Source organism: Rattus norvegicus, chromosome 9, assembly GCF_036323735.1.
Source record: "Rattus norvegicus strain BN/NHsdMcwi chromosome 9, GRCr8, whole genome shotgun sequence".
Taxonomy (NCBI): domain Eukaryota; kingdom Metazoa; phylum Chordata; class Mammalia; order Rodentia; family Muridae; genus Rattus; species Rattus norvegicus.
The window spans coordinates 65,967,071-65,990,256 of record NC_086027.1 but is presented as its reverse complement, the minus strand read 5'-3'; the positions used below and the strand labels follow the sequence as shown (position 1 = coordinate 65,990,256).

The 23,186-nt window shown below is 42.8% G+C and overlaps 1 protein-coding gene across 4 annotated transcripts in view; it reads left to right on the top strand.

Moving 5' to 3' along the window:
* Satb2 (SATB homeobox 2) overlaps positions 1-23,186 on the top strand; it is a 186,219-nt gene that overhangs the window by 38,313 nt on the left and 124,720 nt on the right. The window lies entirely within an intron of this gene.

The following is a 23,186-nucleotide window of genomic DNA, read 5'->3' as shown; positions in this document are numbered from 1 at the left end:
ATACTTTCCAGTGTTTTATGAACGTAGCTGGCTATCATGGATTATGAGTGGGATGCACATAGCTCGAGATTGGTGATAATTCTAGTATGATTCATTCTGTGTTTGATTTTTATTCTGTGGTAAAGCGTAGCCTCGTCTTTACGTATATGGACTATAAGTACGAGACTGAGGCATTGCTGAGGATCTAGGTCTGTTTGTGCTTCAAGATGCGGCACAGATTCCATCATGGAGCTCGTTACTCTGTGGTGCACGCACACATGCTCGCACAGAGCTGCCTCCTCCTGGCTAACTCTAATGCTGCTCGGCAGTACAGGGCTCAGGCTCCAACTGGACACCGTCGCTTTCCAGCCCTAAGGAAAGTGCATTTGATATGCATGTTGGATGTTATAATCTTAAAATGTCTTTTTAAATCTCCCTCCATATTTTTCCTTCTCTTTTGGAAAATGACGGCCATGTTGAAAGCCCAGGTTCAGTCAGCTCTTTGTGAGATCGCGAGACTTCAGCGTCCTGTGTTTTGCATCTATATTTTGTCCAGCATTTCTGGTCATTTCTGTGTTATTCTGGGGTCTCAGTTCCATTGCTGTTCACTCATCCATGTAGTATCAGGAAGGTGTGACTTGTCCCTTGCTTTGGGCAGCTCTGCAGTGTGACAGAAGAAAGGGTCACTGGAGGCTTTGCAGAGTTGGATGACAAGTCCATGGTGAGCTGGTAGCTTAGTCACACACCAGCACCTTGTCTGGGTTTCATAGGAACCCGAGAGACATAAGGAATGGTAGGGGGCATCTGAAGCTGGGGTTTTAGAACATGTGACACTTCTTCCCCGAGAAGCTGTAATTGGCGAAACTATTTGAGTGTCAACATGAGGAAACACACAGGCTTTCCTCTGGCTTGATGAAATATCAGGCAAGACAGAACTGCCATTTTCCAAGCTCTTTACTCAGGTTGGGAAAAGTTATTGCAGCCTATATGCAAATCAGACGGTGCCAAAGTCCCCTTCCTCCCAGCTCCAGCTTGGCGGAGAGCTGCTTCTGACATGTTCCCTTATGTCATCTGTAAAGCCAGGAGCGGGATAGAGCTTACAGCGCACTTCAGACCTATGCCCTCGGTGGTGCTGCCACATCGCCCATTTACAAATTCTGCCTCGTAATCTCCTACTTCAAAAACAAAAACAAATAAACAAAAAACCATGCCAGCAAGTAAGCGCTTTGTAGAGGGAAGTCTGTTCCTGCTCCAGCCATAACCAGGCCGACCAACTTCCAGTTCTTGAGAATGTATGCACCACAGCCCAGATGATGAATAGCAATTCAGAATGTGCATCTCGGGAAGATATTTTATAAGGGAACAGAGAGACTTCACTTCAGGGGGACAGTTTTTACATAATCTGCAAGGGGAGAGACATACCAGAATTATTTGTAAAGAAACACTTTAAGACCCTTAGCTTTCTGAGCACTGTTTTAAGTTAGTGGAGAGAAAACCGAACAAGCTCCCTTGAGAGGGCTTGTCTTGGGTTCTGCTTCTCTAGCAGGCTCTCACTTTCATTTAACTGTTAGTCTTTGTTATGCACAAGATCCTGTTCTGAGTTAGCCAATCTAGGTGCAGATATGGAAGGCCCCTGTCCTGGGCTCTACATTGGGAGGATAGTAAAGAACTCGTTGTGTGGTACAAGGTTGGAGGAGTCCCCATGCTCTCCATCTGGAGTTCAGGCTTTGGCTTCTGGGGACAAAGTACTTAACCAGTACAAAATTGCAAGTTTTAAGTAGGTTTTGAGGGCTAAAAATAAAGTGATATGGGCAACGCAAAGATTAAAGTTCTTTTTTCTGAATAAAATCTGTTACCTATGTGGGCTAACTCCTGCTGGAAATCAGCTAAATGTTGCACTGTTAGATGGCTTAGTTCTTATGAGAACATTAACATAATAAGGCTTGTTAGTAATATATATGTATATTATATATACATATACACATACATGTGTGTGTAGTGTGTGAGTGTATAGTATGTATAGTATGTGTGTGTGTATGTATAGTGTGCGAGTGTGTAGTGTGTAGTGTGTGTGTGTGTGTGTGTGTGTGTGTGTGTGTGTGTATGTTTTGGTCTTTTAGTGAGCTCAGAACTTAACTGGTGGCAGCAAGGCCCAGAAGTCTTCCTGTCTCTGCTTCTGGCAATACTGGGGTTACCAGCATGCATAGCCAAGCCTGGCTATTGACAGGGGTGCTAGGAGTTAGAACCCAGGTCGTTTTCATAGCAAGCACTCTTATCTGCTGAGCTACAACCTCAGCAGTGTATTTCTTATAATGTTACTTGTTGAGAGCTTCTTCTGTAGGGTGTCACAGAACTCTTTACTGTGTATTAACTTACCCAGTCCTCATAGCAACTGCACACTTTAGATTGTGTCATGCACATTGCACCTCTGATGAATGAGTCTCAAAGGGGGAAGTAGAGCAGCACAGAGCACTGACTCCTGAGAATGTGTGCCATCTACCATCATGATCTTATTCCAGTTACAGATTGTCAAGTTAGTTTTTGTTTTGTTTTGTTTTTCATTTCAGATAGAGTCACTCTGTAGCCCAGGCTAGCCTCATATTTACAATCTTGCTGCCTTAGTCTCCCAAGCTGGGTTTCCAGGCTAGATTCTACTTTTTAACCCCCCCTTTTCATTTTTTATTAGTTATTTTATTTATTTACATTTCAAATGTTAGCCCCCTTACCAGTTCCCCTCTGCAAACTCCCTATTCCCTCCCCTCTCCCTCTATGAGGGTCCTTCCCCACCTGCCCACCCACTTCTGCCTCAGTGCCCTAGCATTCCCCTACCCTGGATCATTTAGCCTCCACTGGACCAAGGGGCTTCCCTCCCAGTGATGTCCGATAAGGCCATCCTCTGCTACATATGCAGCTGGAGCCATGGGTTCTCCCATATGTACTCTTTGGTTGGTGGTGTAGTCTCTGGGAGCTTTGGGGGAAGGGTCTGGTTGGTTGATATTGTAGTTCTTCCTATGGGGTTGTAAACCCCTTCAGCTCCCTCAGTCCTTTCTTTAACTCCTCCATTGGGGTCCCAGAGCTTAGTCTGCTGTTTGGCTGCGAGCATCCACCTCTGTATTAGTCAGGCTCTGGCATAGCCTCTCAGGGGACAGCTATACTGGGCTCCTGTCAGTGAGCACTTCTTGGCATCAGCAATAGTGTCTGGGTTTGGTATCTGCAGATGAGATGTATTCCCTAGGTGGGGCAGTCTCTGGATGGCCTTTCCTTCAGTCTCTGCTCCACTCTTTATCCCTGCATTTAGGAAGAAGTCTGCATTAATATTTTTGTAGTGGGTGGGTGGTCCCATCTCTCAATCAGGGGCACAAACAAACTCAAAGGAAAAAAACCACAGTATCATCTCATTGCCTGCTGAAATAGCCTTTGATAAAAACCGTTTTATTTGTCTCTAGTTTTGTATACGTCTAAACACCTTATAAAAAAGCACAAGGTTTTAAAATTCCTCTTCTCTCTCATAATTAATGCTCATTAATTATAGAAAAGTGAGAAAGTAGAAAGTAGAAAGTAGAAAGAGAACACAAACCTCTGTGGACGAAGTACTGAGGGATGATTGGGCTGCTTCCCCTTGGTTCTGTTTCTACACAGTTCTCACCTGTGACCACTGTAATATCACAGCTTCCATATTCCAGCTTTATTACTGCTTCTGGTATCACACAACAGTGAAGCTCTGATCTTCAAAGAAAACAGGGAACCTTTGTTTCATTTGTCTTCCTTTCTGTGGTTTGTTCAGTAGGAGCAATTTTAACTTCAGAAGTCCTAAGTTCAGAGCTGTGTACAGCCCGCGCTGGATAGTCAGGTTTGTCCCAACAACTGTATGAGAATACAGTTGTTTCTTGAAAATGCACTTCATGTCATTTGAATTGGAGGTGAAAGGCCAGTTCAACCCCATCCCCATTTTAGGCTGTTTTCCTTTCACCCCTGCCTGATGGCATGTAAAGAGTTAAATTTTGTGTTTGTGGGTTTTCTTTTCTTTTCCCCCTTCCTTTTCTCTTTCCTATGTTTTAAACATGGAAGAAGGGTATAAAAACATTGTGCCGTTCAAGGAACTTCAGCTAATTGCTTACATATTTTGTTTTTGTAGCAATCTCGCTGTTACCTCGCTGTTACCCGCATGTTGGGCTTTTTCCTCTTTAAAAAGCACATACACATCATTGTGTGGGCTAGTGACTGAGTGCTTATGAGTTTCACAATGACAGTCCTGTGTTAAGATGTCCCTTGGCCCAGGGATTAATAGCTGATGACAGTCTGTCTGTTAGCTTCTGGTTTTGCTGTGTGCAGGAGGATGGGGATTTTCTGAACGTGTCATGGGGGACTCTCCAAGGGAGGGAGCATTTTCCTCATGTTTGGAGTGACTATAGACAGCCTGAAGTTGCAGGTAGGGAATTTGTCAGGCAAGTCAGGGATGCACCCTCCTTTGCTGGACTCTTTGTGATCATTTATAGTGGACTTTAGGATCCAGTGGGCATGGAGATGAGATGGACGTCTTGCTCAGTTTCTCCTCAGTATTTTATAGTTCTAACATGGGTCTGGCTTCAGCCCCACAATCTTAGCAGTTTTGATGTGGGTCTGGTTACAATTCTGTGTACTAGAAGTTGAGCATGACAGCGCCTACCTATAATCTCAACACTTAGGAGGCTATGGTGTGGCAGAAGTATTTTGAGTCAAGGGCAACCTGGGCTACATAGTATTATTCCCTATATCCTAAGTCTCCTAATGGTGTTCCAGGCTGGCATCCTACTGGTTACCCCTGGGGCCTTCTTTCCTGCAGTTATTCAAGTCATTACAAGAGCTGACCTTACCCGTAGAGAAAAGAATAGAGAATAGTTTCTTCGTTTGTGACTATGCTGGTGGCTCCTGGAGAGGGAGAGATTAGTTGAGTTTTTTGAATAGACATAACAAGGGTTAGTCAGTATTTTTATATAATTCAAATTATCCATTAAAATGGGTTCCATGTAGCCCAAAATACCAATTTATACAAAAGAAGTGTTAAACCAGTGTTCTATCTTGAATATGTAATTGGAGATTTCTGTGTAACATGTTAAGGTATGATTTGCTACTGTGTCTCTTCTTCTAACTCTGGTAGATATTTAAATGTACCTTTTTGCAATTTAAATTAGCACAGTTGAAAAAAATAAACACATGCAGTTGAGATAAAATAAAAAAAAAAAATAAAAACCCTTCTCTAGCTCATGGAGGACATTTCCTGTGGTGACTGGTGACAAGACCATGAACTTGTCTGAACTCACAGCAAATAACCCTTAACCAAGGAAAGTAAGAGATTAGGCCAGCTGTGTGGTCCTTAGGGCACCAGGTTTCTGTGCAGGTGTTGTCCTCCCATTTGAAATAAGAGACCCTCACTGTAGAGTTGAGTTCAATAAGAATGCTTTAACATAAGCTCAAGCATGCGCGCTCAAAAAGACAGGTGCTCAGAAGGAAAGAGACACACCCAAAGCAAAGCATGGGCACGGGCTTCTCAGGTCATCGAAAGGAAGATGCACCCGAGTGTGAGCTTGGACTCCCATGGGCGAGTTGCCTGTATTGCCTAGAAGTCTACTTAAGTAACCAGCTTATCATTTAACCACTCCCCTTAAGTGTGTTTTTCTCTTCTGCTCTGTTAGCTGCCTTCTGAGGAGCCATAAAGATATAGGTTTAGTGGGCTCTTGTGTATTATCTTATCCTTTGATAAAGAGTGGTGTGTGCACTGCTGCCAGTTAGGATACAAGCAAGCAAGCAGAGCTTGTTGTATATCTAAGTGTGTTCCATAGGTTAACTTATTCGCTGCATACAAATCTTGTGTGGTCTGATTGTCCTCATCTTGTAGCTGAGACAACCGTGAGACAACCGAGGCAGAGGGAGGTTAAATGACATGCCCCAGGGTACATTGCAAATAAGCAATGGAGCCAGTGCCCAAACGTTTCAACCTCTTGAGGCAATGGCTAGACACTGACACTGTTCCCCAACTATGACATGGTTAAGGCATTATTGTAATAGTGAATTATTATTAATAATATCCGCTGGGCATGAGGGTGCATGCCTCTCATCCCAGCACACGAGAAGCTGAGGCAGGAGAATAGCTGCAGAGTTGAGGGCGTCCTGGGTTATATAATGCAAGAACCCATTTCCAGAAAGCAAACCAAAATAAAACCAATAAAAGCTGCTATAAAGTCTCTCATATAACTAGAGTCATTCATTAAAATGCTAAATATTTCTCCCCTTTTCCCTTTATTCATTTTTTTTTGTCAGGGTGTAGAATGGGAGGAAGGGAGGCAGGAAGAGAATTTGAAAGACATTATGAATGCATTCTACTTAATCTGAAATATTTTGACGCTTCTGGAGAAGGAAGATGATTTAATTTCACATATAATTGCATGAAGAATTATAAATTATGTTTTCTAAAATACCTATGACACTAAAGCACAAAATGAACAGATAAAACTGATTTGTTCTCTGACAAATCAAGATATATGGCTGTGTTTTCATTACAAGTGCTGTTTGTGCAGGGGGAGCTGCCGAATTCGTTACCATAAGATGCGACCTGTTTCCAGGCGGCGCTGCCTCTGCGTGGACATCTCGAGGTGATTTATAACCATATGCTCAATTATTTTCTTCTAAAACGCGCTGGCAAGCAAAGCCCAGGTGGAACTTCTGAAATCATAGCGTGAAGATACGTCTTTCTAGTTGACCTTTGGCATAAACTTTCTCCTCAGAAATAAGGTGTTTTATTCTGCAGCGTGGTGGCCATTTTCAGGGTTTGAGGTGTCAGATAGAACATTATCTCTCAATGCTTTGGATAGTTTCCTGAAAGGCATGTGTTGACTTTCTTTTGCAGGAGAGTTTATTCACAGTGAAAATAAGCAAGAATATTTTTATTCTTCCCATTAGACTGAAAACATCATGTGTTCTAGTTCTCTGTGGTGGAGGAAGATAAAAATTGCAAAATGGAGGTATTATAAAGCAATTTTCAAAGAACCCATGTCCCCAAGTTGACCCAGGCCATTTGTTTATCCTGAATTTTAAAAGTGCCATGAATGGTTCTGTGTGTAGCATTTGCAGTTCTGGACAAACGAGAGAGCCATCTTCTGTGTGGAGAGGTCAATAGGCCCAGTGATCAGTGTGGGTTTGGCTGTGTACTGTGATAGCCTGTCACCTCCTGCGAGCCACCTGATTGGTAATGTGCAGGCGTGGGGTAAGAATCCCCGTGATAGACCTCGATCTCTTTTGTACCCATATCTAACATGGCAGGACCAGACACACAGGAAACATTATTTCCGCACTAAGAATCACATTATGTGCCTTGTGATCCTCTTTTTCTTCTATGTACATTCCCTACTATGTGTTTGAAAGTTGGATAAAAGTGACTGATATTTAAAATATTAGGTTAAATCAAATTTAAAAGGAAACAAATATTGTATAAAATGATGTGACTGTAATAGTAAATTAGGGCAAGATTCGAAAGCAAAGGTTTCCAATAAACTGATCATTCTACATTAGTTTTGAAACACATTTGCTCATAAGATAGTGAGCAGGAACACTTAAGTGGTCAGCCGGCTTCCCGTCTCTGAGAAACTGATAGGATTTGCTCCTGAAGAGTGTGATGGCTCTGTCACTGTGCTGTTGCCCTGTCACATGGCAGCTGACAGTGTGGCCTGGCCAGGGGTGACACGGGGAGTATGTGTCTCTCCCTCTGTACAACAAGGACAGTGAGAACCTCGTGACTGTTAGGTGCTGCTGGGCCCTCTACTTGTAACCACTGGACAGTAATCAGGGATTTCCTACTCTGTGACTCCAGCTTCTTCATCTATTAAGAGAAAATTGAGATCCAACTGAAGGGGAGGCCCCAAGGTCTGACACCATTACTAAAACTATGGACGCTCATAAAAAGGGATCTATCATGACTGCCCTCTGAAAGACCCAAGAAGCAGCTGAAAGAGTCAGATGCAGATATTTATACCCAACCAACGGACAGAAGCTGCTGACCCCTGTGGTTGAATTAGGGAAAAGCTGGAGGAAGCTGAGGAAGAGGGTTACCTGTAGGAGGACCAGCAGTCTCAACTAACCTGGACCCCCGAGATCTCTCAGACACTGGACCACCAACCAGGCAGCATACATCAGCTGAGATGAGGCCTCCAACACATACACAGCAGAGGACTCCCCGGTCTGGGTTCAGTCAGAGAAGATGCACCTAACCCTCAAGAGACTGGAGGCCCCAGGGAGTGGGGAGGTCTCGGGGAGTGAGGACATTCTCATGGAGACAGAGAGAAGAGGTATGGGATGTGGAACAGTCAGAGGGTGGACCAGGAAGGGGATAAAATCTGGACTGTGAAAAACAGATTAAATAAAATTTAAAAATCAAAATACGCAATAATTACAGTTGCTATCATTAAATCAAAAGAGCATTAACAAGGGCTGGAGAGTTGGCTGTTAAGAGAACTGGCTGTTCTTCCAGAGGTCCTGAGTTCAATTCCTAGGAACCACATGATGACTCACAACCATCTAGAATGGGATCTGATGCCCTCTTCTGTCATTCAGACATACATGCAAATAGAGCACTTGTATTCATATACATAAACAATTAAATAATAATAATAATAATAATAATAATAATAATAATAATAGAGCGGTACTAACAAATCTTCCTCCATAAGTAGTGTGAAGCACTTTACCAAGTCCTTGACCCATAGAAGGACTGGGTGGAGCTGCTGTTCAGATCCCTTTTGCCAGTGACCATGCTCAGAAGACCATGCAGGCCTAGTGACTTGAGTGTGATTCCTGGGAACCCATGTAAAGAGAGAACTGATCTCCGTACATGTACCATAGCATGTTCACCCACACTTATGTTGTAATAACGATAATATTGTTACTGCCAGGGCTAGGGAAGTGGCTTAGTTAGTAGAGTGTCTGCTGTACAAACATGCAGACTGGAGTTTGATCCCCAGTAGCTGCATAAAGAACCTGGAATCCCAGCACTGGGAAGTGGAGACAGGAGGATTCCTGGAGTTTGCTGGTCAGCAGGTCCAGGCAAACTGGTGAGCTTCAGGATAATAAGAGATTGTCTCGGGGCTGGGGATTTAGCTCAGTGGTAGAGCGCTTACCTAGGAAGCGCAAGGCCCTGGGTTCGGTCCCCAGCTCTGAAAAAAAGAACCAAAAAAAAAAAAAAAAAAAAAAAGAGATTGTCTCAGAAAACAAGATGTAAAGCGATCGACACCTAATCTTGATGTTACACACACACACACACACCCCACCACCACCACCACCACCAAAAAATCAATTGTTATCGTTGCTGTAGAGTACAGAAGCCAGATAAATCTATTCATTTCTTTTGTTTTCTCAGCTTCAACAGTTCATGCAGTCCCTTAATTTGACATACTGCATGTGAATTACCAATAATATTTTCTTGATGTTTGTTTTCTTGTGCTCTAAGAAGATAAGGCATAGGGACACTTCTGTCTTTTAAACGTTAGTGATATCCCATTCTAGGACTCCAGTAATTCAAAAAGAAGGTTTTTTTGTTTTGTTTGGAAGAACCATTCTGTATCACATTCTTGTCCTTCCCCCTTTTAAGGCACTTAAAGCATTTCATGTTGGCTGGCACTGTCCTAAAACTTCCTCCTCGAGTCATCTACGTGCTCAGTGCAGGGAAGATGTTTAAGCTGTGCACACCTTTTTTTTTTTTTTTTCCCTCAAATGGTTCTGCTTGTGGGACTGCCTGGATGACTCTCGCCATGTAGAACAGGAGAGATATCAAGAAACAGATTATGTGAATGACTTCCTCTGGGAACACATGCCAGCAGGTGTGTGTACCCTGGAGAACTCGATCAAATGCCATGAGAACTGAACTCATTGCCTCTGCACCCTGGCACCATCCTTCCATGGCTCCTCCTGAGGCATTTCATAGGAGTCAGTGCTGCCCGCCACCCAGCACGTGCTCTTTGGGACCTTTGTTGTGAACTAAATGATCATGACTCAAAATGAAACAGCTGAAGAGCCGAAGCCGATGAAGACTAGCTTGTGCTCTGGTCGATTCAGCTGTTACAGTGTAAGTGATTAGCTTGTATGTACAGAGGTCAGGAATCAAATGGGACCATGCTCAAAAGTAGTAGTTTTAATATCTATTTATTGATTATACCCTCCAGTCACCTTCTCTTTTCACTGCTTCCTTCCCAACCCTATTTAAACTCTTCTTGTTCCTTCATTCCCTGCCCCCCTCCACCCCCTTTTGGAGAAATATTCTCTTCTTAAAAACTAAACAAAACAAAACAAAAAAATCTAAGCATGATTTACACATGGGAAACCAGCATGTGAAATAGAACTGTCCCCTGCCAGTCAGTAGGTTTGTGGTTGCAACCTCTGTTTTGGTGTGTGCTTATTCTAATATTAGAATCATCATCGGAAAGCTAATAATACTTTAAGGAAAGTATAATTATGAAGGTAAATCTGTATCAAAAATTGCATGGTGTACCTCAAAGTCAAATATAATTATTAGTGACTAGTCCTCTGTTTAATAATTATGCAGTTGTAGAATTGTATATAAGGTAGTTTCAGAATCTGTGTACTTAGAAAATTGTTCCATTTCCCACAAAATATAATTCACCAGATCTTAGACAAAAAGAATCTATTTTGGTATAATAGAGCCATACCTATATGAAAATAACTGGAGTACATGGAAATAGAACGTAATGTTCTTCTGTTAAGTCATGTTACTGCCAAGCCCTGTTCTCTCCTTTTTGGGTCCAGTGGTTCTAATTTTACTTTTCTGAGTATTTTCCTCTCCTGGCCTTGGTCTTTAACAGCCATTTCTCTACTCTGTGGCAGTGAGGGGCTAGGGGTGCTGCATGTGCTGTGAGGTGCTGGGCAGCTCCACAGCAGACAGGGTAGCTGGCAAGGAATGATGTCAGACTTGCTTAATGCCCTTGGGGGTCACAGAGAGCAAACTGGGGATCGTACTGTGAAGAGGACAGCCTGGATCAAGAGGTGATGGTGCCACAGGTCCAGTTTTTGTCCTAAGAGGTTTGTGCGTCTCTGGAAAACTGGTGAAGGGATGTGGTAGCTGTGAGCCAATCAGCAAGCAGAACCTCACTGGAGGAATGAGGGGTTCATTCCTTCATTCAAACCTTTGATGAATAAAGTATGTACCCTTCCCTTCAGGAAAATTCTCACCTACAGGAGTACAGGCAGCCTGGGTATCTGTGTATATTATATGCTATCTCAGTGTACACTCAGTGGTTTTGTTTTTTGTTTTGTTTTGTGAAGACAAGATCTTTCTACATAGCACTGGCTGTCCTAGAACTAACTCACTGGGTAGATCAGACTGGCCTTGAACACACAGAGATCCACTTGCCTCTGCCTCCAGAGTATTGGAACTAAAGGTGTGTGCACAATCATGTCCAGCTACACTGAGTGGTTTTTAACAAGCAGTATTAGTATTAATGCCTGTTATTATAGAACTATTTTAATTGTATTATGGGTGGTAGTTAAATCAAAGTCATAGAGTACTTTAAAAGAGTACGTATCTGTGACCCGATTTTTATTTCCATTAATTGTATATGGCATTCATTTCATCTTACTAGTATTACTTTATTGTGGTGCTAGGAAGTTGAACCTCAGGTGTCATACATATTAAACATGTGTCATTTTAAACGTTTTATTTATTTGAGGTGAGGACCATTGGTGGAATAGGAAACAAAACCGCTCTTCTATTGGAGATGAGTATTGTGGCCTCATCTTTCTTCTCGGAGCTGTTTTGTTCTCAGGTAGCATTTAGTTCACAGTGTCTGTCCCGCTTAGTCTGCACAGTGGTCCTCCTCTCATGGCCCTCACTGTTTTGTATTTTAACCTTCCTGACTATTGCCTGTGATGTGGTCTTTTCTTCATCAGAAGACAATTGTCTTTTCTCCTACTGCAAGCTGCTTGTCTATCTCTGTCTGACATGCGTGCCAAGGCTTACTAGCAGAGAGACAAGTGTGTTTTGACAAGCTCGGTTGGTCTTCATGAGGCTCTGCTCCTGCTGTGGTCATCCTGTGTTGTGATCTTGGAAAGCATGTTGACCAGTAGAACCTTTCCCAAGCACCAGACACATGGTATTCAAAAGGATAGTTTGTGCAGACTGGGGCAGTGACAGCAGCGGGTGCTGGCACTGGAGACTTGAGTGAGCGCTTTGACACACTGAGTCACAGCCCATTATCACTTGCACTAGTGTCAAAACAATACAGCAGCCTGAACTGCAGCTTGGCTTACGCCTGCTGTCACACATGCGCCTCCTAAGTCATTAGTGCGTTGGCGTGGACTCCTTCCGGAATCAGTCAGAGCTGCATTAGGAGAGAGGGAATTGGTTATTAATCATCTGTGGCTAATCGTGCCAGGATGCGGTGGTTTTTTTTTTTTTTTTTTTTTTTTTTTTTGGTGGGGGGGGGGTCCTGACAGCATTGTGTCAAGGCCTGACTTCAGGATGCCTCTTGCCTAGGAGAGTACCTAAGCATGGTGGCTTTGGAGAGGGGCGAGTTCAAAAGAGGGAGAGGCCTCATCAGGTAGGGAGCTCTGTTCACACTGAGACAGGGGATGAAGGCCTTGACAAGGCTGTAAGATTCTGAGGGACAGAGATGGAGGGAGACAGTTGGCAGGCGGCTCTGTTTGGCTGGTCTGCATGATACACTGAGGAAGCTTTAGCACTCAGAGAAGAACTGTGCATGCCAAGCTCAAGAGGTCATGTTTTCTTCTCAGTCTTGAGCTTGGGATTACCCTTGAAGAGCACTGAATCCGTGTAGTTATGGTGTGTAAGTCTATTGAGACGTTAGTTGAGGTGATAATCAGTTAAGTTCCCAAGTGCAGGATGTCTACAGAAATGTTATAACCAAAGAGGTTTTTTTAGTTGTTATTGGTTTTTGTTTGTTTGTTTTGGTTTGTTTCAAGTAGGTGACTAATCTTGGCTAAAATATTTTCACAATAGCATTAAAGGCCCTGGCTTTAAGTTTTTTCCTGGCTTCTCTTAGTATCATTGCAAAATGGCTATTAATGTCTCTAGAACTTAGGCTCTGATTTCAGAGACGTAGAAAAGGGAGGGGAAGAAGAGCCAAAGACGGGGTACATCACAAAGACTCCTGCCTGCCTCCAGAAGGAAGCCTTCCTAGGACTTTGCCTTTTATTGCATTCTTGGCTCTTCAGAGCTTGGGGAATCAAGTTTTTCATCTGATCATCTGATACAACGCTTCTCAAAACAACAACAACAAAAAAACCAAAAAAAAAAAAAAACCCAAAAAACCCCAAAATACCACCACCACCACCAACAAAAAACTGGGATTCTCTGGAAGGAAGGGGAAGTGGATATTGGTTGTCGAGTAATGGCATTGGCCACTGTGTGTTTGTGTCTACTGTGGGAAATCAAGAGAGACCGAGAGCAGAGGTGCAGAAAGCCAACAGTGCCAGCAAGGCATTGTGATTAGATTCAGATAAAACAACCCAGAGTCCAGTTTCATTTCTGGGTTTGTTAAACTGTGTGTACAGCTCTTTTTTTTTGACAATGGGTTAGGAAGATGAAGCTTTGAGCACTGGCCTGGCATTAGACTTGTGCAGAGGGCAGCATGGCTCTGAGGCCTGTTTTTCTTATCTATAAAACTAGGAACTTATTGGATGGAACACACACACACACACACACACACACACACACACACACACGATAATGGGGCTTGAAAGCCTGGACCCGGGATGTGCGATGCTAAGAGAAGATTGTAAATGCTTTTGGAATACTACTTTCACCCTAAATGCTGAGTAAGTTATACAAGAAAGAAGCATACATTTCTTGGGAAGCATATATTATGGGAAGCATACAGATCTTACTAAAAACTGTCTCTCCCTATTTCGTGGGACTAATGGCCAAACAAAAGTATTTCATGGATTAGTTTAAAATATCTAATATAAAACAACCCTTCAGTTTAATGTTCCTTGGCATGGGTGTTTGTCAACCATATAAGCGTACACATATTCTAAGGAATGGGGGACATAACAGATCCCTTTTGCGCCCTTACTCTAGGGTTAATATATAATGTATGGTTTAAAACAGTCTTCTCCTGATCAATAGCTTGGCTGTTTCCGCTACAGTTAGCCACATTCTGGTGCTTGCTTCTGCCCATTTTATCTGGAAAATTTTAGTCAAGGTACAAGTAAAATTGCTGTCCTAGGAGAAAGGGGCTTACTTTCCTCTCCACTGCCTACTGACAGGCTCCTGAGTGCCTTTCTCTGGTCTAATATAGCATTGACCCTGGAAGCAGAGGTCCATCCACACGCTGGCTTTCTGAGCTCCTTATCTCTGTTCTCTCCTAGCCAGTGAGCTATCCTTCATGTGCACACACACCTACCACTCGCTGGCCTATTCTGCACAATGGCTGCTAAGGAGCACTGGGTGCAGATTTACTGCGAGGGGCTCATGGAGACTCCAACACTTGTTTGCTGGGGATAGTGGACCTCTTTCTCATTTTATCTACGGACAAGAATGGCAGGCTTGCTGATCACATTGTGAGGATAAGATTACATTCAAACGTATCCTCAGCTCGGCGCTTATTAAAACCTGGCAGGTATTCATAGTAAAAACTTGGGTGCTCGTCCTAAGAGCCCCATCAGGTATCTCACAACTGCCTCCATAGGCATCGGTACCCATGTGCACCCACACTGAGGTATGTTTGCATGCACACACATGCACACACATGCACATGCACACACAGCTACAAATGATAGAAGTAAATCTTTAAACATTGCTTGAAACACAGTAAGCAGGATGGAATTGATTCCTCAAGAATGCAGCCTCTTTCTTTTGTCTGAGCTCGCATGCATATAAAAACAGACAAGTAGAGGGGCATATCAGTGCACTTGTGTGCCCCTGGGTAGCAGATTTCACTCCTTTCAATAGCCAAAGGGTTAAATTTTGAGTGAGCATGTGATGGCAAAGACAGAAGTGAGCAAATTTTTCCCCCCTAAACATAAAGAACGACTTGGACAGAAGCCTGTCAGGGTGGCCAAGGAGGCTCCCTCAGAATGAAAAGGGAATGTCTGTGGCAGCGGAGAGTAAGTGATTCAATATGATTTGAATTTGATACATAGTAATATGGCTCAAGTGAGATCTTTATCATAGGAAGAAAGAAACTACTCAAGATTCATAAATGCCATTTATTAGCAACTACTACTTGGGCTTCTTTAATTAGAAAGAGTCTCCAGTCCTCTCAGGTCACTAAATGGAGCTTCGGAGGTGAGAGGACAAAAGGACTTTTATGGCTACCAAAAAAAAAAAAAAAAAAAAAAGCTAAAATAACAACTAAAAAACCCCTTTTTGTTTCTGTATTTACAAAGGTGACTGTAAATGTTTTACCAGCCAGTAAGTGTGTGTTTTGATCTACTTTTACACTTATTAATGGCATAGTTACAGTAGAAAAACTCATCACAGATTTTAACACTTTCTTTTATGATAGGCATATGATGTCATTCCTATGTAATACATTGCATTAAAAAGTGGTGACCACCCCGAACAGACCATTAAAATAATGGGGCATTCATTCTGCTGGAACTGCTGCCTAAAATATTCCATCATTAAAGTCACAGCAACGTGCGCTGGGAGGGCCGGCTACTTTTGGAGGCTGCAGTCCGACTTCTAGATTGGAAACTCGCAAAGATGATTAATTCCTAATTCTTTGGGAAGCAGGGGAGTTGACATGATCCTGGGCGTTCTGAGTTCCAGGCATGCGCACTGTCCTATCTAACTGGGGCTTATCTGCACTGAAGGCCGGTGGATCCTGCCCTGCTTTTATCATTCTAACTAAAACACCACAAAGTGCCCCACCCTTTAACTGGGACTTCTTTACAATCAACCAAAGATTTCAGCGGTTCCTCCCAGCTGCCTTGAATATCATTGAAGTAATCTCTAAATCTAGGATTAGATTTAGCAGACCAAGTGTCCTTTGAGGTCAGAGTTCAAGAAGTCCTGGTTAATTTTCTGGGTGCAGGCCAGGGAAGACTCACTCAAGATACACTATTAAACAAAGGTTTTATTCTCTAGGGCATAAAAAAAAAAAAATCACTTAAATAGTCTTAACAGCTGAATACACACGCGAGCACGCACGCCCCTGCACGCGCGCCCCTGCACACGCGCGCGCACACACACACACACACACACACACACACACACACACACAGAGTTTGTAATCTCTAATCTCTATGGTAGAATGTTTATACTAGCTATTAATGATCCTGGCCTATAGAGTATGTACAAACCCAAAAGGGGAAAAAATTCAGTGAAGGTGGGGGTGGTGGAGAGGCAAGCTATGCCCACAAACTTCCTCCCTCCCTCATCCCTCACAGACTTGTAATTAAATCCAGACTTGCCACAGTATCATTACATGGTGAAGATGAGCTGGAAGCTCTTTTGAAGTTAAATTTCTTAACGTTACCCCCTGCCGTAGAAAGGGCACTGCCTTGCTGTGACCAATCTTTAAAAACAGAGCCAGGCTAAGCGGTGCGGTGCGTGCACATTCCCAGCGAAGGAGCTGCCTCCAGAGGGACTTGGTATTTGGTGGCGTTGCAAAACACGATCTAGAAAGAGCTCATCTTCATTTTTCAGGGCTGGTATCGAAAACATCAAGTAGACTGAGTCGTAGGGTGTGGATTGCTGTAGCCACAATAAATGTGTCAGCCCACTGCTCTGGGAGTAGGGCATGCTGTTACTCAAGGAAGCAGCAGTATTTACAGTACAGTGTCATAGAACCCCGGAAATGCTGGGAGAGTGCAGATGATTAAATTCTGCTTTTAGATGCCCATTTTCTCTCTTGTCTTTTATCAATGAATGCACCACAAAGCTTTCTCCTTCGGTGGAATATAGTTTGCTAATTAAAACGAGGCATCGAGGTATACTACTGACTGAAGGGAGGATGATGGGAAGGCCTATCGGATTATTTTTTCATTATAACACAATTAAAGATTATTTCTTTCATTACCCACCATACTTAGGAATCTTCCCACAGCTTTCCTCAATGTGGTTTCATGCAGCCTTTGTGGGCTCGCTCCTCTGGGGGGAGATTTGAGGGCTCGCGTGAGTGTCTCCCTTCTTGGAAATATCTGCTGCATTTGTTTTGAACTTCTACAGGTTGACTATGACCATTGTCTTTGTTTATCATTGTTAATTCGTTTTCTGTATTTGGAAAAGTACAATACTATTGTGCCTCCCCTAAAACTTTTCTTTTGGGAGACGAAACAACAGCAGGTGTCTCAGTATTTGGTCACTCTTCTGTCCCTTTGTGCTATGCATCACCCTTGTATCTTGGTGCTGTCTAGTTGTCTGTGGCTGTCCCACATTACTAACTGTCCCAAAATTACTAACAAAACTGCGAAGGGACAGGACAAAAGACAGAATCCTAGGTATGGCTTATATGCCGAGCTCTAACCTTCAGGTACAAACCACAGAGCGGGAGCCGTACTGCCAGGCCCCTGAGTTAACTGAGAGGCTTCCTCAAGTATTTCTACCTTTCCTGTCACCCATGATAAAAGGATTGAACTTTGTGAGTTCTTACTGGTTTGGAATTTCTGGCTCTCCGTGTTATTTATTTACTTACATTACATTTTGTTATCATGTCTAGCACTATTCTGAGACGTGGGGCCCTGAACTAAGACTTAGGTTTACAGTAGTTTATATATACTCTTTTCTAACTTTATTTCCTGTTCAGTGCCACCACTCTGGCATTCCAAGCTCAAAGCTGCTTTGCCTCAGCTGGTAAGACAGAAGTAGGCGGGCAGCTGGGTTTGCCTGGAGGAGGAGGAGGAAGTGGATCTTTTTAACAGAACGTCATCTCCCACAGGCAGAGCTCCTGTCTTTCTAGATCTTCAGTTTGTTCCAGACACCACTTGAAAACTGTTAGAGTTAACTGGCTCAGGATCTAGCTCCTTGGGCCTGGGCATTCTGCGATAAGATCTTTAGATTCCCTGCCTCATTTTCTAGAGTTCCTGAGTTGCTGAAGAATTTACATCTTTGGTGAATTTCCCAAGCTAAACAGAATTTCCCAAGCTAAACAGAAAGCTCGAAAGTGTTGCGTTTACACTGTCCTTCCCCTTAGGCAGCCCCTCCTTACCGGAAGTTACTTTGCTCCCGCGTTCTTCATGTGTAAGATGGGAAGAGATCTCCTTACCTGAAACTGTGAGATAGTCACGGTCATGAGCTGTCTCCAGAGCCCACGAGCAGTATTCTTATTATTGTTACTGTTTTCCGGGATGTTGCCCACTCATTCACATAACTGTGGCTTACAGATCCTTTTAAAGTTTTATGACTATTTTAAACTATCTTTTTAAGACAACTCCATCCATGAAATCATACTCATTTTCTGTTACCTTTTCAATATTATTTTTAAGTTATGAAATACTTCCTCTAGGAGAGGTTGGTTTTTACATTTCTAAGACTGATTTGTGCAGCTTCAATTGTTCTCTGGCTAGAGAGATCGATGGCTCAGGGGTGCACATGCTGCTTTCCTCATGTGCTGAGTTCAGGTTCCAGCACCCACATCAGAAGACTCTCAACCACTTCTAAGTCCAGCTCCAGGGGATTTGATGCCTCTGGCCCCTGCAGGTGCCTACACTCACGTACAGGCCCCTATACCTACATATACACATAATTAAAAAAACAATAAATCTACAAGAGTGTATATTGTCCTGAATTGAGGCTGGTCTATTTATTCTGTCTACCATAGTGAGCACTGGGAAGCAGAGGGTGGTTGGGGCAGCCTTCCAGTCAGTCAGCATCCAGAAAGTCCAGAAACCCTGGCTCTGGAATGGGATACTCTCAGCACAAGATTCTGGAAATTTTTCCTGTTTACTTTTTCACTGTTTGATAGGAAAATCAAACACATTATTAGCATATAGGGGTTGGACTTAGAGAAAGAAAGGAGAATCCCGGTGGTAGCATCGTCTTGAGGCTATAGACATCACCGTTCTTCAAGGGTAAATCCTCAAGACTCCGGCTCGGGTGAGGGGCATGTATGCAGTGTGCAGGGAATAAGAGTACTAATTACTTTGGACTATTCACTTTCATGGAATTAAATATCCCTAAATTTTTAGAATTTCTAAAACAGAATGGAATGAAGTATTTTACCTAGCAAGCTTTCCCCTTCTTTTTTTGTTACTTTATTGTATGCTTGGTTCAAATGCAAGTTGTGTGTGCATGTGTGTATTTTCCCCTCACTCTTTAAAAATAATATACTTTCTAGAAATGCGCCTGTGGGGTTTGGTCTCTTTACCATGAAAATACTGTTGCACTAAAATATTTCAAGGACATGTTCTACATTTTCAGTTGTATTGTGAAAGTTCGGATCACTTTTCAGGAAATCGTTTTTCTTTTTCCTGAAAATAGCAAAACAAACAAACACACGCGCATGTGCGTGCATGCATGAGCACACACACACACACACACACACACACACACACACACACACACACAAAACCACCATTACCAAAATCCAACCAAACGACAACAAAACAGCCCCATAAAAGAAAAAAAGACCCTAATAATTGTGATGTATTCCTTATGCTCGCTACTGTGCAAGCACCTTGCTCTCCTCACCCACACACTCTTCACCTACCTTCCCCTCCGCCTTCCCATGCCCCCTCAGGGATGCATGCTCCTGCTCTTGTATTTATTTCCCCAGGACATTTCTCGGCTAAGCTTCAGGGTGCTTATGTAAGTTCAGAGTCCTCATCTCTGGAGACCTAACCAATTGGGTCCCCTGATGGCAGACCCTGGACTTGTTATTTTCACAGGTTCTGGTGTGTGTAGAGATATCTGTGACCCCAAGTTTGAGAACCACCATGGCAATCCAATTGTCCTTGGCTTCATTTCTTTCTGATGAAGCTGATATTATGCAGGGCTCCTTCCGAAGCTCTTTGTTGCCGAAGAACAGGCTGCTCGGTAGGCCAGAACAGATTGTCACCATGTAAATTCAGAGTCAAGGGACATAATTTTACGGGCTCACACCTATCTCTCAGCCAAAGGCATTTCAGGTTAGTTGTTTACCGCCACTGGTGAAGGAATACGGTCTCGTCTGAACTGGGACAACCCTAGCTCCGGGTACATTCTGTGGCCTGATGTTTGCCAACTCACATTCAGCCCGTGCATTTATAATTGTCAACTGTTTCCATGCATTGAGTCATGGCAGAAAAGCCTCCTCTTTGTAGAACCTCATTAAGATTTCAGTTGCTAACAGATTTTATTTTACGGTTCCAGCTTCCATGATACTAAGATATGGAGATTTGGGCTTCTGGGAGGGACTGCTTACAAGTGTAAAGCTCTTTGCTGTCGGAGCGTCACTGTTTTTCTCAGGGCACAACCAGAAAGGCAAAGAAAAGGATGGTCAGACGTTGACAGAACCATAAAGGTTGCTAAGCCACTTTGAAAATATTATTTATTTGAGACCTGTGTGATTTTTCTTACTATAGCAATTACTTTTAAATGATGCTTTTATAAATCTTTTTTTCTAGTGTGGCCAGAAAGACACATCACATTAGTGAAATAGGAACATTTGTAGATGAATATTTCTTTATGTTTATGGTACCTATATAGTAAATAAATAAACCCTAATTTAAATGACACTTTTTTTTCTTTCATGGTAGCAACCAAAATTATAGTATCCCATTTTATGTCTTAGATTGCTCACCCTTGTGCCCTCTAAGACTTATTTTCTAAATAATGTGTACTTCTTTTTCTCTGCTAACCCTGGCTGTCCTGGAACTTGCTGTAAGGACCAGGCTGGCCTTGAACTCACACACAGATCTACCTGCCTCTGCTTCGAGTGCTGGGAATAAAGGCGTGTACCCTCTCCTACCGCCTAGCATAATGTATGTAGTAATTATGATTAGTGACAACGAGGTGAAGATTATTGGTTTTGTCGCTTCTAGTTTCCTGCCGCCATGTCCAGTCTTCTGTCTGCTAAATTCGTCATCCCTTAGTCCTGTACCAAGGTAATATGGGCTAAAAGCTAGGGAGCACAGGTCTGTCTACTGCCAGGGGCTAGCCTGTAAGATGGTGGTTATGTCTGAGATTCTCATCTCTCTCCCGGTGCAGTATTACCAGGTCTTCCCTGCAGAGGCCCTGGCTACTTTTCCCTTTTACAGTCATCCCTGCTGCCCTGCAAGGTGAAGTCTTCCACATCCAGCCCAGCTGCTCTGTACAGCTGAGAGGCCATCCTGGTTTCTCCTCTTGCTTTCCCTTTGGTGCCTCTGCCGGAGGACCCTCACTGGATCCTGTTCCTCTGTTCTCACATGACCGTTCTTTAGGGGTGGTCTCATGGCCCTTGTTGACAGTACGGTCTAGAGAGAGTGCCACTGTTTTGGGATCCTGCCATCTCAGGAGCCAGTGAGGATGGTTGCCCAAGACTGGCAGAGAAAAGGAGGGCTGAGTTCGTGCTATCTCACCTGATTGATTTGCTCTGTTGACGTTCACGGCCTGCCTCTGTAATCATCAATATATGGTTGCTTAACGTCCTCTTGGGCGATATCATATCTGTTCATAATGCTAGCTATAAATTTCTAAACCATAGGCTTTTTCATTTCAAAATAGAAGAGAATTCATGAAAGAGCTGGGATTTCTGAACACAAATAGCTTTTGTCAGTGTGTAGCTTGCTTTGCCTGATTTCCATGGAAGCCTGGCAGTTTGACAGTAGTACACACCTCCATTGTGATATGGCATCGGGCACCGAATGAATGAAGGATAAAGTCAAATGGGCTCCCTGTGACACTTGCAGGGCAAGATATGTATTATCTTAACAGATGGGCCATCACAGTTGAAATCTTCTCTGTAGCACACAGCCTCTTTTCCTTCCTCTACACAGGCAATAATACATATATGCTGTTAATATATGTACACTGTTAGACCCACTATGTGCATGTACATATCTGTGTCCACATACACATGTGTACATAAATCTACTTTCTGCATGCTTTCCCTTGCCATTACTATGTTTCATGGCACCAGTTTTGAATGCTTGCTTGTGGCAGCATGTCGGCTAACCATCTCATTTGGTGTAGACATTTATGCTATTTAGAATTAATTTTTACAAATAACTTTTAAATAAAAATTTACATATTTGAATTCCATTCTGTTTTTTGATTAATTAGTTGGTGGTACTGGATAATAATTTGAAATAACTTTAAAAAGTCTACATTTATTCCTAGTTGACATTCATGATTGATTTTCATTGACATCTAAGGTGTCATGTTGTCAAATTTCAGACTTTGCATTTAATTAGTAGTTTTTAAAATTGCATTTATCTTGGAATTAAGGTCCTTGCTGGGGGCTGGGGGTGGAGTGTCTTGGGCTGGTCTCAAACTGTCTGTCTCGTTAATAATGATCTTAAACTCTTGATCCCCCTGCCTTTAACTTTTGAACTGAAGTTAGAAAACACGTAGTTCACTTAGCATTGTCATGATTTAAAGGTCAACAGGAATTTCTAAAGCATCCTTGAAGGGACAAGGTTGCTAATTGGAATATTCTAGGTATAATAGTCACTTAGAGGTTTTATTGTGAGGTCTGCCATGCTTACCAAGGAATACAAGTGATTTTTCTGTTTAGTATTAAAAAATAAGTACTAAAACAAGCATTCTGGTTTGTAGCATACTGCTGGAAAAATAGAATATTGCTAGTACCTTCCAAACTGTCTTCTTTTAATTGCTAATTTATTCTTATCAATGTAATTTATTTTTTGTGAATGTGTGCCAAAGGCTCAGTAGCCATGAGTAGACTTGGAAGAGTTTTCTGTTTCTTCTGCTTTTTTCTATAATCACTTCTTCCTTTCCCCATCACAATGGCTGCTGCCGCCTCAGCCTTTCACCCTGATTCACTATTCACTCTCCCCCAGCAGCCTGAGCCACCCCAGGAACAGTATTGAACCTGATCCACCTCCTGCGAGGTTTGGATTCGCTATTTAATTCAGAGTAAGATCTATGTTTGCCCTGAGCTGTTTCCTCCTGCTCTGTCCTGGGCCTCTGCACTCCACTTACCTGCTCACATCCATAGCAACTTCTTGGTTTCTGCTTGGCCAGCTCTTCGCTCTAGGGGCCATTTTCTTTGACTTCCTGATTGTTCTTTCTCTCAGCATACTATTATTTTCGTTCTTAGCACTTGCTAACACTTTAATTATAC